Source organism: Saccopteryx bilineata, chromosome X, assembly GCF_036850765.1.
Source record: "Saccopteryx bilineata isolate mSacBil1 chromosome X, mSacBil1_pri_phased_curated, whole genome shotgun sequence".
Classification (NCBI taxonomy): Eukaryota; Metazoa; Chordata; class Mammalia; order Chiroptera; family Emballonuridae; genus Saccopteryx; species Saccopteryx bilineata.
In genome coordinates, this window is record NC_089502.1 from 57,379,900 (window position 1) to 57,396,641 (window position 16,742).

The window sequence follows — 16,742 nt, forward strand, 5'->3', positions numbered from 1 at the left end:
CTCAATAGTATTGAGACAAATGATTCAATCAAAAATGGGCAATGTTATGAATTGATATTTTACCAAAGATTTATAAATGGCCAATAAGTGCAAGATGGTTAATATCATGAATCATTAGGGAAATGGAAATCAAACTTAAAATGATATATCACTTCACTCTTGCAAGGATTATTTTTTGAAAAGACTAATAAATTTTGGTGAGGATGTAGCAGTATTGAAACCTCATTCACTAAAAGTGGGATGCAAAATTGTATTCATTACTTTAGAAAACAGTCTGGCAGTTCTTCTAAAACTTAAACACAGAGTGACAATATGACCCAACGACTTCATTCCTGGTTACATATCTCAGAGAAATTAATATGTACAATCACACAAAATATTGATCATAAATGTTAATAGCAACATTATTCATAATAGTCAAAAAGGTGGAAACAGCTCAAATGTTCATTAACTGATGAATGGAAAAAGAAAAGGTGGTATATATTCTCAGAGGAATATTATTTTTCACAAAAAATACAATTCTTATAGATGTTATGACATGGATGAAACTTGAAGACTTTATGCTAAATAAAAATGGCCAGATACAAAATGCCATCAACTGATATAGTATGTTCAGAGTGTGTCAAATCATAGAGAGATAAAGTAGGTTGCTGCATGCCAATTGGGGTGATAAAGATATTCTAAAGTTAGATTGTGGTGATGGTTGCTCAACTCCATGAATATACTAAAAAACAAACTGAACTGTAGACTTTAAATGGAGAAGTATATGGTGCATGAATTACCCCTAATAAAGCTACTTATAAAAGAGACTCCAAATTTTTACTTTCTCCAAATTCTCTGTCAGTGCAAAACCAGCTTCTTACTGGTCTTTTTTTTATAAGGTTTTTACATCAGAATAAGAGCCTTATCTATCATTGTTCATTGTCTTATTTTCTCCTAAAACCCAAATAAATTAGAATAGATCTTACTACTTTTGTCTCAAGTACTTTATCTTTCCCAAGGAGACAAGTTTAATAAATTAGAACATTATTTTTATCTATAACCCTGCTATATACTCACTATCTAAACTCCTAACATTAATACGGTCTAGGCTTCTAATTCGTTCAGTGCAGTAAAAGAATTTCACAAGATTATTTCTATAAATTGGCTGAAACCTGCACAACCTTTTCATTACAACCTCCCAAGTTTGGATAATCAGAAACAAACTCTATAAGCAATATCCACAGTATAGAATTCGTGCTAAGAGATAAAAGTTTACAGACAAACTTATAAAGATAGCTTTCTAAAATGAGGTTATTTTGTTTTGTTCCAATGGAAAGCACATCCTTAAGTGGGCTAGAATCCTGCTAGATGATCTATTGTAGATTCAGGCATTTAATGAGGCTTGGATTAGATGATCCTTTAAATACCTTTGAGATTTTGCAAGATTTCTGGCCAATTTTCTCCACTTATTTTCATTATATATGAGTAGAAACTTAAATTCCCCTTAAAGTGCCCCAAAAATTCAGGTGCATGCACTTGACAAATGCTTGGTGATTGATTGAATCAAAGTGAATTCAGTGAATAGTGAGGTTTTATGTAGATTTACTAGATCAGGGGTCGGGAACCTATGGCTCATGAGCCAGATGTAGCTCTTTTGATGGCTGCATCTGGCTCACAGACAAATCTTTAATAAAAAAAATAATAACGTTAAAAATATAAAACATTCTCTGGCTCAGTGGTAGAGCATCAGCTTGGCTTGCAGGAGTCCCGGGTTTGATTCCCGGCCAGGGCACACAGGAGAAGCACCCATCTGCTTCTCCACCCCTCCCCCTCTCCTTCCTCTCTGTCTCTCTCTTCCCCTCCGGCAGCCAAGGCTCCTTTGGAGCAAAGTCTTCCCGGGTGCTGAGGATGGCTCCATGGCCTCTGTCTCTGGCGCTAGAATAGCTCTGATTGCGGCAGAGCGACACCCCAAGATGGGCAGAGCATCGCCCCCTGGTGGGAATGCCGGGTGGATCCTGGTCTGACTGCATCCCCGTTTCCAGCTTTGGAAAAACACAAATATATTTATATATATGTTATATATATAAATATATATATTTATGACAATATGTTATATTTATAAATATATATATATATATGACATTCTCATGTATTACAATCCATTCATTTCCTACCGCACATGTTCATGGTTGCAGGTGGCTTGAGTCAATCACAGCTGTTGTCCAGGACAACATCAAATTTTTATTGGATAATGCTAATGTACATGGGTCGTTGTATGGCTCTCATGGAATTACATTTTAAAATATGTGGTGTTCATGGCTCTCTCAGCCAAAAAGGTCCCTGATCCCTGTACTAGATAATTCCTTTGGTTTTTACCTTGGCTTTGACTTTTAGCACCAGGCTTAAAAAATAACTTTACTATCAACCAATATATCAATCAGATACTACCTAAATTTTTGTTTAAATTATTCATTCAAATTTTGAAACTTGTTTCTTTATCTGGAGAATCTCTACAATTAAGACAATGACAGATCATGAAACTAGAAGGAAGTTTAGATTTTACCCTACAGATAGAATCTACTAGATACAAATAGGCATTACATTACAGTTCTTGTCTCTGTCTATGTATGTCTCTTTTTCAACAAATACATATACACACACAAACACATGCCCAAGGTTTTTATAATTGCACTTCAAGTTGTGATCTTATGCCCTTTGTTCTAAATAGGTAGTTTTTCTTTCAACTTGGAAGCATGAAAATAATTTCTTTGGAGGATATTACCCAAAGATAATCCTCATTTCTTTAAATTAAAATAAATATTTGGGGCTAAATTACTGAGCAAAGTGGCATAGTATTGTGAAAGAATTCATGTTATATAAACATTAAATATTTGAAAGTTTTTATTTAAATCAGTTTTTATTTAAATATGGTGGGTGTGCTAAGCATTATGCCACGATAAACACATAGGTGCTATATCCTCTTGCTGGAAGATAAATTTTCCTTTCTTATAGTGCCTTAATTATCTAAGTTTTCAGTCATTAAAAATGCATACCCAGAGATAGAAACCTGAGACCCATATGTGTCACTGAAAACCTACTGAGGAAGTATTGTCACCAAAACTTTGGGAAAAAAATCAACTGAAAAGTTCATGCTCAATCATTATGTGGAAACTGCACACTCTCATTTATTTGTAAATAAGAGAAAAATAACTGAAAAACTAAGAATTCCTGCAGGTTGAATGTTATCAGAAACACTGATAAAACCAAATACTTGATAGATTTTGTTTGACTTTAAAATCAAGTACAACAAAAAAACAATTGTCACATTTTTGGAAAGGGTAGATGAACAAGGCGAAGTTTTTCACTGACCCAAAGTAAAATGGGCAAATAGCAGAGCTCTTAAACTTAATTGTTTCTTATCTTAATAAAAAATATAATAAAATCACTACATGTTGGAGCCAGAAAAATCATCTTAGGTCATCTATACCTAATAGCTTGTCTCAGAATGGATTCATACATATCACCCAGGGTTTTTTTTGTTTTTGTTTTTCTTTTTTTAACTAGTCAGTCCTCAAAGTCCCATATTATGACACACTGGTTTATTTGGCTTGTGCTAGAACTGAAAATTTGGATTTAAAAATAAGATTCTTGAGTTGATGTTGACATACATATAGGTTTGAGAAATGTCAATTTTTTACAAAATGGAATAGGTTGTGACATAGAAATTCTCCTACAAAGAACAACCCCCCAAAATATATATGAAATGCACACACATATGCATATATGTAAACAAAATATATTTACATATACACTTTAATTTAAATTAAAACATAAAAAGTTGATAAGGAGAGAGATGATAGATAATGTGCATCAGAGAATCATTGAGGTAACTGGAATTTTAGAAGATAAGATTCTGGAGAAGAGAGATCCCCATGGAGGTGAGATGACATTCTGCACCCATCCTGTTTTTTTATTTTTCCTCCAGACACTTGCTAATACTGAACATAAGGCAGAAACGTGGAGATTCTGGATCTCCACTTCTTTATTTCCTTCTTTGAGCTACAGAGGGAAAAATGAGCAAAGACTCGAAGGTCTAGGATCCCACTAAGAATGGAATAGGCTGGTTTACCCTTAATAAGATTTGCCAAATCCTAAAGCTATGTAGGATGAAATATTAATTAAGCAGCTCATTTAAAATCATTGCAGAATTTTTAGCAATCTTATGGTTTTATGGAGATAAATATCTGCTGAGTGGAGAGGAATCTCAATAAAACTGTCTCTTTGTCATGACTACCAAAAGGCTATGTTGGAGGATAAGTGATCAGAGGCAGCTGGAGACTTCCACACACTGCAGCATGGCCTCAAAGTAGCTCCATCTCCAGTTGAATTGTTATTACCCTCTATCTGCTTTGCAAGAAAAGAATAAACACTTCAGAAGGAAAAGGGTATCATTCAAATAATATACAAATTTTCATACATAAAGTCTGAAATTAAACAGAAATGTTAAAGTTATGCCCAGAAACAGTATAAAATCACCAAAATCCAGGATAGAGTAAAATGATAGAAAAAGACCCACAGTAGCAAAATGGACTATGAAGTAGCCAAGATTAATACATTCAATAAAATAAAGTGAAAGACACAGAAAATAAATAAAAATATGAAGAATTTACTTAGGGAATTAGAATCTATTACAAAAATTAAATAAAAATTTTAAAATTAAGTAAAGTACCTGAAATGAAAAAAAAAATACAACAACACTGTAGTTGAATTTAATAGAAGATTAAAGCAGAAAAGAGGATTGGTGAACTGGAAGAAAGATCAATAGAAACGCAGTAGGAAATAAATACATAAAAAATGCTGGAAAGAATATAAGAGATATTGAATGGGATAGAATTGTTAGAAATAAGAAAAAATAAATTACACAGTGATTCAGTAGTACTTGTTTCTGATTTGAACTGTAGTAAATAGTATCATAAATTTTAGTAATATTCGAAGTGGATATTGCTTGCCTATACGATATACAAGGTAACTCACTGGTAGGCATAAAGTAAATTTTAAAAAAATATATTTTTATGTTTTTTTATAATATATATAAAATCATACATGTAATACATGAATGTACATGAATGAGATACAAACATATTGACATGTGAGTGCAATAATAAAAAAGTGTTTGTTTTTTTAAATAAAAGATATATGATCAAAATTTTGGAAAACATTGACTAATTCTATAAATGTTACTTAGGAGTGTGGCCTGGGTATTAAATATCAGTATCATAACTTTTCCTGATCAATTATTATCTTGTTCTATAATATTGCCTGAAATTATGCTTTTAGTAGAAACGTATCTCTAGATACTTTCATTATGCCAGGTGCTAAGCAAATCATAAAATATCTATGACAAAGGTGATTTTTATTGGCGTAGAGGTCCATAAGTAAAATTGTAAAATTAGATAAGTTTGTTAAGAACATATTTTTATGTCTTCTAAACCTTTTCCCATGTCTGGAGTCCTCACTAAGAAAGACAGTTGTTTTCTCACTTTTATGAGTTCTCTCCTTTTACTGTGTGTGTGTGTGTGTGTGTGTGCGTGTGTGTGTGTGACAGAGACAAGATAGAGGGTCAGACAGGCAGGAAGGGAGAGAAAGATGAGAAGCATCAATTCTTCATTGTGGTACTTAGTTGTTCATTGATTGCTTTCTCATATGTGCCTTGACCAGGGTGCTACAGCAGATCAAGTGACTTCTTGCTCAAGCCAGCAACCTTGGACTCAAGCTGGTGAGTCTTGCTCAAACCAGATGAGCCCATGCTCAAGCTGGCGACCTTGGGGTTTTGAACCTGCGTCCTCCATATCCCAGTCCAACGCTCTATCCACTGCGCCACTGCCTGGTCAAGGTCCCTCTCCTACTTTTGTTCTAATCACTTTTACCGAACCTTTGAAGAGCATGCTTCGAAGTTCTTTTCCTGTAACCAAATCAGTCAAAACCCATAGTCTCTCAATTTTGGATTTACAGGCACTTTTAAGCATTAAATAAATAAGGGGTAATTTTTTGACATACTAATAAAACCTAAGCATGTATGGCTTATATACCAGGTACTACTTGTTTAAAAATTTTATAGAAATTTGTTAGTCTGCCTGACCTGTGGTGGCGCAGTGGATAAAGCGTCAACCTGGAAACACTGAGGTTGCCGTTTCAAAACCCTGGGCTTGCCTAGTCAAGGCGCATATGGGAGTTGATGCTTCCTGCTCCTCCCCCCTTCTCTCTCTCTGTCCTCTCTATAATGAATAAATAAAAAAAAAATCTAAAAAAAAAAAAAAAAAAAAAAAGAAATTTGTTAGTCTAACGCAGGGATCGGGAAGCTTTTTGGCTGAGAGAGCCAAGAACACCACATATTTTAAAATGTAATTCTGTGAGAGCCATACAACGACCCGTGTATGTTATGCATTATCCAATAAAAATTTGATGTTGTCCCAAAGGACAGCTGTGATTGACTCAAGCCACCTGCAACCATGAACATGAGTGGTAGGAAATAAATGGATTGTAATACTTGAGAATGTTTTATATTTTCAACATTATTATTTTTTTTTATTAAACATTTGTCTGTGAGCCAGATGCAGCCATCAAAAGAGCCACATCTGGCTCGCAAGCCATAGGTTCTCGATCCCTGGTCTAACATGATATAAAGGCATGAACTTTTAAGACTGAATGACTCTTGTTATATAGGGTGGTGCACAAGTTGATTTACAGTTGTGAAACAGAGAATTTATTCTTGTGTTAAATATTTATTAATTATTATATTATTTTCCATATGAACAACTGTAAACCTACTTTTGCCCCACCCTGTATGTCATTTCTTCTCACTTCTAAATAATGAGTCTTTATGTCATTTAATTCTTTGGGTGTCTGTTTTTCCATCCATGAAATGGAAGTTATGATACCTGTGAGACAGGAAAAAAAATATTTTTTATGTTTCTGCAGTTAGTGCTTTCAGGGAAAATTTTTCTATGACCTGAGTTAAAGGACGTGCCTTGCAATTAAAAGGATTAGGGAATTGATTGTAAGAGATTTAACTCCCCAGAGGTATGTAGTTACATTTCCAAAAAGGATCAGACCCAGAGCAATGAAGACATTCTAGGGATTTTCAACCCTAAGACATTCATCTTCTCTTCCCCACTCACAGATATTTATTTCCATGCCAAAGTTTAAAAACCTTGTATCCTCTTCTTTTCTTCCAAGGATAATTTGTTTACATTAGGGGTATTAAGTTTCTATTCCTCTCTCAGGAGACAAATGGGAAAATGTGTATATAAGTTCCCAGATGCTTATTTTCTGGGCTTGCTTCCGTTATGTGCAGGGAGACACCCGCCTTTCATCATATTTCACCAAGGAGGAAAAAATTCTTGAGGCAATAGTTAACCAATCTGGTTAGTACTGTAAGTAAAATATTCTGCATTGACCTAGAAAATTCATGTTAACTTTCAGATTAATATAAATATATGTAGAAAAAAGGAACTATTTGCTTTGTCAAATTTAAAGGGGAGGGTCAATTGAGATGATGGATATGGAAGGGCTTTGAAAAGAACTTACACATCTCAGATCATTTTCTCCAATTTTATTTTGCTGTTGCTCTTAGTGAATGAAGTAGGAGGATATTTGTCATAACTAAAAGATACCCAGATTTATGTACTTTTATATTTGAAATTTGCTTATGTGTTCCTTGAGTCCTAAAGTTTAAGTGAGAGGAATTTTGAAGGCTATTATGACATTTTTTATTAGGTATAACCTGAAAATTTAAGTGGATGTTCCAACCATTAGGGACAATTATAATAAATTTTATGGCTGGAACTCATAATATGTTATTATTGACTATATAGACTTTTTGTTATGTTTTTCACTTTAAAGGAGTAGAAAATTTTACTTACAAATTACAACACTGAGACACAAACAATATTGGCAGTCTCATAAGTGTCTTGCTGAGATATTATGTGGAAATAAAACTAACACATTCTCACAATGAGAATTGTCTTTTCTAAATAGGGATATAATATTTTTGATAACTGTTTTTAGACCTCTAAACCTTTTAATTTTATTTCAAATATTAATTAAAATATTTACTTTCCTTTTAAATTTGGACACCAAAATTATTTATATGGCCTAACAATTCAGTAACTTAAAAATAATTCACCTCATAAATGAGGCAGTAGTCAAGAGAAATTTTTACCATATTTACCCTTCCAAAGGAAACAATTCTAAAGTTAGAGGGCACTCCAAAGACAGAGCCCTCCTTTCAAGGTAATGACATATACATTTATTTAACAAGGTAGCTTTCTCCAAATGTCAAAGTTTCAGCCCCAAGGCATTTCTCTGGACACACTGTAGAAAATACAGTTATTTAAATAAAACCTCCATTTCCTTTGGCATTCTTTTTCAAATCCATCTCTAACAGGGAGAGTTTCAATATCGGATATTTCTGAGTCTATAGTGAAAAGAATACAAAGCCTATGCAATTTATTTGTTACATCTCTTTTTTTCCCCATATTTAATATTTTCCATTATCCCATAGATAGGTTTGTTCTCTGATGTATTAAAGAAAAAAGACATTAGTATACCACTTAGTAGATGTTGCTTAAGTAAATATATGTATATATACATACATATATAAATGAGTACATATAATATATATGCATTTATTTATTGTATTTTGTCACTCTCTTTATAAGCACTCTATATACATTAGTTTAACTTTTATAACAGATTTATATGATAGGTGTTATTACTCTCTCTATTTTACAGATGAGGATATTGAGACTCAAAGATGTTACTTGTCCAGAACTAGTAAAGTAGTAAGTAGGGAGTCAGGGTTTGAAATAGGTCTTTCTAAATCCAGTGCTCAACTTATAAAAAATGGTGTAAATCCATCTAAATATATAGAAAAAATAAGTTTTGTTTTAAGTTATAGTAACCAAAGAAATGTTGCTTAAATTAATATATTGAGCAAGTTGACTGAGATATATTGTCTTACCCTTAGTCTTTAAATGAAAACAGTGTTGAGTAGCAGGAAAAGCATGGTTGTTTATATTTGGCCAAATCTAAATCACTAACTCGTGTGACTTTGGGCAAGTTATATGAGTCCTCCAAACATAGTTATGAATATAGCTTCTAAAAATATTTTTTACAAAGAGGTGCTTAATAATTTTGAAACATTTCTTGTAGAAGTCAACTTTTCAACTTTTCCATCTAGATATGGATACCATATAAATCTGGTTCTTAGGATGTCCTTTTGACTTTCTTTAGTCAGTTAAATAAAACAGAAATTGAGCCGGTTTTGATCTTAGAACTCAAGAAGTTCTGCACACATTCTCTGTCACTTTTAAAATCCTGCCAGATTTGTCTGCTAGATAATAAGAAATACATAGTTTCATTAACCCTCACTGTAGCCTCATTCCCAGAGCCAGCAGTCACCCAAACCCTGAAAGCAAAACTTCCTGGTTGATTGGCAGCTATTTTACTTAAAAATAATTTAGTCCAGCAGAATTCAGAACTGACTAGTTAAGCCCCATCTCAAAGTACCAACCTACAGAATCATGAACTAAATTAATTGCTGTTAATTAACACTACTAAATTTTTGAGTGATTTTATCCATTTAAAAACCAACTGCCACAGTATGTTTTATCATTCTCTTTTTTAGACATCTAGTCAAGACTCTGTACAACACTATGATTCCAGTTAGAGAAAGAAGGATACAAAAGAATTATAAAGTTCATCATCTCCTGGTCTCAAAGAACTCATTCACTCTTGTAGATAAGATGAAAATGACACATATGAATTAATATATATATAGGACAAAAGATAGAATACAATCAGATGTTGTTCTCCAAATATGAGTTCCTCTGTGGGAAAAAATTCAGTCATTAAGAAAGCAAATTCATCCTTCCAAGCTATTTTATTCTTACATAATGTAGACAGTTATTATCTTTATCCCTGTGCCTTCATGAGTGAAACTGAGAGGGCTAGAGTTCTGTCAGTTGATTTGAGAAAAAACTGGTGAGATTGTGTGAAAACCTTTTGGATCCCAATAGCAAGTTTCCCATTGGGATCAGTTTAGACTGGATTACTGAAAAGAGTGCATGAGTCATACAGATGAATTGGCAGAAAGAAGAGAGGGGAAGGTGGCAGCCATTTCTGTCAGTAGGCATGCTGTGGAAATCTTTTAATCACACACATGCTGACAAGCTGTTTTCAATGGTCACTAATGTGTGAACATTGATGTCAGCAGCAGCCAGACTGGAAAGGCAGATGTAATTAAGAACATGAGTTTTGGAGTCAGCCAAATCCAGATTTAAATTGCAAGTCTCATTTACTTACTGAGTGATTTCAAGGATGTTAAATAAGCTTTAGCATCTTCATGTGTAAAAGGAAGAGAACAATAACAGATACCTCATAGATGTGTTGTGAGGATAAAGAAAAATTAATGTAAACACACATATCATTAGCCCAACAATTAGCATATTGTAGATGTACACTAAACACCATAAGCATTGTACATGTGTTTACACATATAGGTGTAAGTTTTCTCAATTTAGAAAAAGAAATATTAATTGAATGGGAAGATCTATATACAGGGTTTGGGACAATTTGCCCCTAAAAAGCTGAACTAAAAGTAGTCTCTTCAGACACACACACACACACATCAAAAAAAAACCCCAAAAAAACTAATCTCAAAACTAATCTCAATTGTATTTATTATTTGTCATGTTTAAAATGCTGTGTCTCCCTTCTGTTGCCAATGTCCACATTTATTTATTTTTGCTTGAAGATGATGTACCATTGTCTCCAGTGTGATTTCTGTCCTGAAATATTCTCAGTTTGAGTGTCTGAAATGCAAAGTGTATAAGAATGGAAGAAAATCCAATGTGACCAATTGTACATTTAGTATGTAGACTGTGGAAAAATTTCTAAAACCAACTGAAAACATTTCAAATGACTCCCCATTAAGTAAACAGTGAGTTGTGTTAACTAATGGGCTCATCTCTGACATAAGAATTCTCTAAGCAGCACCGTTTCCTTCCCAGTTTCTGTTCTTTCTGAAGTACTGGCCAGGAGCAGGATAATGAGTTCCTTGCCTCATACACTCTATCTCTTTTACAAAAAAAAAAAAAAAAAAAAACTATAAGAGGCTGCTAAGTTTTGATTATATTTCATTAATGGATTTGTCCATTTCTTTCTGTTCTCATTTGATTTTTTGTTTTCTGAAAATGATTTTCTTTTTCAAAGAACTTTATCTCTGCCTGTGTTTTTATTCAAGCTGCAGTCACAGTTATTTGACTAGACTCCTTTCTGCCTTCAAGTGTGGAGGAGACAGGATTTACAGCTCATCTACTCAACTGAATTCAGTAGGATTTTGTTGGCTGGTGGTGGCTGTTAAATGGAAAAAAAATCAGAAGCATTGATTGACAGAAATCTCTTATTTATACTTCATTTCTCAAACTTTGCTGCTTGTGTTTCCACCCCCTGACCTTCCTCCTTTGCACAGATTCTTCAGCCAATTGCACATGAGGCACTTTAAAGAAGCAAAGAGAGAGAATCTAAGATGGCCACAGAGTAGGCAGATGCTCCAACTCCCACTTCCCAGAACCAAAGTGGATTACAGCTTAAATCTGAGAACACAAATCGTGAAAGACAAACTTTGTAATAAACTAAATGGATTCTACAGCCAAGGTCCACCAAAGAACTCACACTAAGTCTGGTAAGAAAGGCAGAGACACAGAAATGGCTGCCTCACTCCTGGGAACTAAAAGTGCCCATGAGGGACTTTCATGATGAATAGGGCTATCCAGCGAGTTGTAGGTCCTTATCCCCAAAACCAGAATCCCAGCCTAGAGCCCTGAGCCTAGAAGGGGCTTACGGACTATATTTGGCTGAGAAAAAAGCCTAGATATGGTTTGAGAGAAGGAGGCAAGACTCTCAGACCCAGGCTCCATATTAAAGGAACTACACAGAAAGCCTCACTTACAGCCACTTTCCTGGAGCTCCAGGAGGACATCCTAACCCTTGGGCTGAGTCACTCCCCAAATTTAAAGTGAACATTTTTCCTGGGAACAGCATCAACAGTAAAGAAAAGAAAGTGCCCCATCCACTGGATGCTCCCTTACCCCAGCTAGAACAAAGGCACATAGAGTCAGAAGCAATGTTAGGTACACAAATAAGGAGAGCAGAGGTCCAAGCTACACCATCCACTGCACTGCTGAGTGCTCGCCTGGGGCAGGCAGGCCGGAGGCAGCAGGGTGCAGCTACGGAAGTTCCAGCAAGCTTGCGGAAGTTGGCCCAAGGAGCCAGGAACCACAGCTGCCACTGTGGGAAGTCTAGGCTCACACACAGTCCAGTTCTTTGAGTGGTCCACTTTGGTTGGAGTGGAGAAGGGGGTAAAAGTGGGAATGCATGAGCACAACAGCAGGGCAGCCGCTGCTGGGATCCAGGCTGGCATGCAAAACTGCCTGGGGTGGAGTGTGCCTTTGGTGGTGATCTGAGCAGGCACATATGGCTCCTCCGTGGCAGCTACTGAAATCTGAGCCAACATGCAGACCTCTGGAGATGAGGTAGCCAAGAAAATGGTCCAAGTGGGTGTGCATGGCCCCACCTGTGGGTGTGAAGGCAGAGGCAGATGCCCAAGCCCTTGAGCAGGAGTGCATGTGGTGCATACCAGCTCTCGGGGATAGCGGAGGTTGGGAGAGCCATGGAAGCAGTCCAAATGAGTGCATGGGCATGCATGAGCTCAACCAGGGCAGCGGAGGTCATGGAGGCGGGCTGACTCTAAAAGTACCTTAGCCCAAAAGCCCCAGGTAAGAACAGCAGTGGTGGCCTGGTAGACAGAATATACAATAGGAGCACAGGGGCAACACCCACTGGACCCATGAGACTACACCTTACTGAGTGCTAATCAATGAATTATGGTACTGAGCCCAAAAGTAGCCAGCAATAAGAGGCAACAGAAAGCAGATAATAGAAAAACTTGAAATTTTTTTTGTATTTTTCTTAAGCTGGAAACGAGGAGGCAGTCAGACAGACTCCCACATGCGCCCGACCCGGATCCACCCGGCACACCCACCAGGGGCTGATGTTCTGCCCATCCGGAGCATTGCTCTGTTGCTACCAGAGCCACTCTAGCACCTGAGGAAGAGGCCATGGAGCCATCCCCAGCGCCCAGGCCATCTTTGCTCCAATGGAGCCTTGGCTGCAGGAGGGGAAGAGAGAGACAGAGAGCAAGGAGAGGGGGAGGGGTGGAGAAGCAGATGGGCGCCTATCCTGTGTGCCCTGGCCGGAAATCAAACTCAGGACTTCTGCACGCCAGGCCGATGCTCTACCATTGAGCCAACCAGCCAGGGCATGGAAAACTTGAATTTTTAAAGGAACTTCTCCCAAGCCAAGAGTGGATAAAAGCAAGGCTAGGAGTGCAGCTGATATTTACCTGAACCCAGAAGAGGCAGCCACAAAATCTGGATGTCCTGTAGCTCCGAAAAGGTGGATAAGAACCAGTCATAGACAGTGACACCCATTGATCTGTGCCAGGCCACAGCCAGAGAAGTCCAGGACAACACAGACAAAATGGGAAGACAGAGAAGTGCAATCCAAATGATTCAACAAGAAACCCCCCAAAAAAATAAACTATGTGAGACGGAAATAAAAAATTAGCAGATGAAAGTTGAAAATAATGATTATTAGAATGCTGAAAGATCTTAGAACAACAGTGGATCGACATAGTGAGCACATAAATAAAGAGATAACAAGCATCAAAAAGGACATTGAAATAATAAAGAAGAATAATAAATAATTTTCAGAAATGAAAATTACAATATCAGAAATGAAGACTATACTAGAAGTAATTAAAAGCAGGCTGGATGAAGCTGAGGATAGAATCAGTGATTTAGAAGACAAGATAAATGAAAACATGGAAAGAAAGAGACTGAAAAAAATCTGAGAAAACTCTTAGGGAGCTCTGTGACAAGCTAAAGAAAAACAATATCCACATCATAGGAGTTCCTGAAAAAGAAGAGAAAGAATAAGGGATAGAGACCTTGTTCAATCAAATCATACTAAAAACTTCCCTAAATTGATGCAGAAAAAAGTCACACAATTTCAAGAAGCACAGAGAATTCCATTAAAGAGAAATCCAAAAAAAATCCACACCAGGACACGTCATAATTAAAATACCAAAACTAAGAGATAAAAAGAAAGTACTAAAAGCTGCTAGAGAAAAAAAGACTATCACATACAATAGAGTCCCCATAAGGATAAAATCAGACTTCTCAAAAGAAACACTTGAGGCCAGAAGAAAATGGCAAGAAATATTCAAAGTAATGCAGAACAAGAGCCTACAACCAAGACTACTTTATCCAGCAAGGCTATCATTTAAAAATTAAGGAGAAATAAAAATCTTCCCAGACAAAAAAACAAAAAACAAAACCAAAAAAAAAAACTCAAGGAATTCATTACAACAAAACCAATGCTGCAAGCAATGTTAAGGGGTCTGTTTTAAACAGAACAAAGGGGGAAAAGAATACAGTAAAAGAGGAATATAGCTTTAAAGAATAAAATGACAATAAACAACTACATATCAGTAATAACCTTAAACGTAAATGGATTAAATGATCCAATCAAAAGACGGGGTAGCTGTGTGGATAAGAAAACAGGACCTATAAATAAGCTATCAACAAGAGACACACCTCAAAAAACAAACAAACACGTAGACTAAAGGAAAAAGGATGGAAAAAAATATTTCATGCAAATGGAAATGAAAAAAAAGCTGGCATAGCAATACTTATATCAGACAAAATGGACTTTAACACAAAGGCATAGTAAGGTAAAAAGAAGGTCACTACATAATGATAAAGGGAGCAATCCAACAGAAAGATATAACTATTTTAAATATCTATGCACCTAATATAGGAGCACCTAAATATATAAAGCAAACTCTGATGGATATAAAGGGTGAGATCAACAGCAATAACTATAATAGTAGGGGATTTCAATACCCCATTAATATCACTAGATAGATCTTCAAGAAAGAAAATTAACAAAGAAAAAGCAGACTTAAAGGACACACTAGATCAACTGGATTTAATAGATATCTTCAGAACCTTTCACCCTAAAGCAGCAGAATATACATTTTTTTCAAGTCCTCATGGTACATGCTCTAGAATAGACCATGTGTTAGAAAAGAAAAGCAGTCTCAACAAATTTAAAAAGATTGAAATTATATTAGGCATTTTCTGTGATCACAGTGGCATAAAACTAGATATCAACCACAACAGAAAAACTGAAAAAATACTCAAACATATGGAAACTAAATAGCATGTTATTAAATAACGAATGGGTTAACAATGAGATCAAATAAAAAATAAATAAATTTCTAGAAACGAATGATAATGAGTATACAACAACTCAAAATTTATGGGACACAGCAAAAGCAGTACTGAGGGAAGTTCATAGCATTACAGGCATACCTTAAGAAGCTAGAAAAAGCTCAAATAAACAACCTAACCCTGCATCTAAAAGAACTAGAACAAGAACAGCAAGTAAAGCCCAGAGATAGTAGAAGGAAGGAAATAATAAAGAATAAAGTGGAAATAAATGACATAGAGGCTAAAAAAACAATACAGAGGATGAATGAAACAAAGAGCTGATTCTTTGAAAGGGTAAACAAGGTTGATAAACTTGTAACCAGGCTCACCAAGAAAATAAGAGAGAAGAGTGTAATAAATAAAATTAGAAATGAGAGTGGAGAAATGAAAACTGACACAACAGAAATACAAAATATTGTAAGAAAATACTATGAAGAATTGTATGCAAAATTTTGACAACCTAGGTGAAATAGACAAATTTCTTGAAACACATAATCTTTCAAAAATCAGTCTGGAAGAATAAGAAAATCTAAGCAAACCTATTACAATAAATGAGACTAAAAGAGTTATCAAAAACTCCCAAAAAAGAAAATCCCAGGGCCAGATGACTTCACAGGAAAATTCTACGAAATATTCAAAGAAGATCTAACTTCTATCCTTCTCAAGCTATTGCAAAAAATTCAAGAGGAAGGAAGACTTCCAAGCTCCTTTTATGCAGCGAGCATTATTCTAATTCCAAAACCAGGCAAAGACAACACAAAGAAAGAAAATTATAGGCCAATGTCCCTGATGAATTTAGATACTAAAATCATCAACAAAATATTAGCAAACCGGATCCAACAATACATGAAAAAAATCATACATCATGATCAAGTGGGATTTATTCAGGGGAGGCAAGGCTGGTACAACATTTATAAATCAATCAATGTGATTTATCACATAAACAAAAGGAAGGAGAAAAACCACATAATAATTTAAATAGATGCAGAAATGGCATTTGATAAAATCTAGCACCCATTCATGATCAAAACTCTCAGCAAAGTGGGAATACAGGGAACATACCTCAACATGATAAAGGCCATCTATGATAAACCCACAGACAACATCATAATTAATGGACAAAAATGAAAAGCAATCTCCTTAAGGTTGGGAACAAGGCATGTGTGCCTTCTTTCACCTCTCTTATTCAACATAGTACTGGAAGTCCTAGCTACAACAATCAGATAATAGGAAGAAATAAAAGGCATCCAAATTGGAAAAAAAGAAGTAAAACTATCATTATTTGCAGATGATATGATACTGTATATAGAAAACCCTAAAGTCTCAATCAAAAAACTACTGGACCTGATAAATGAATTCAGC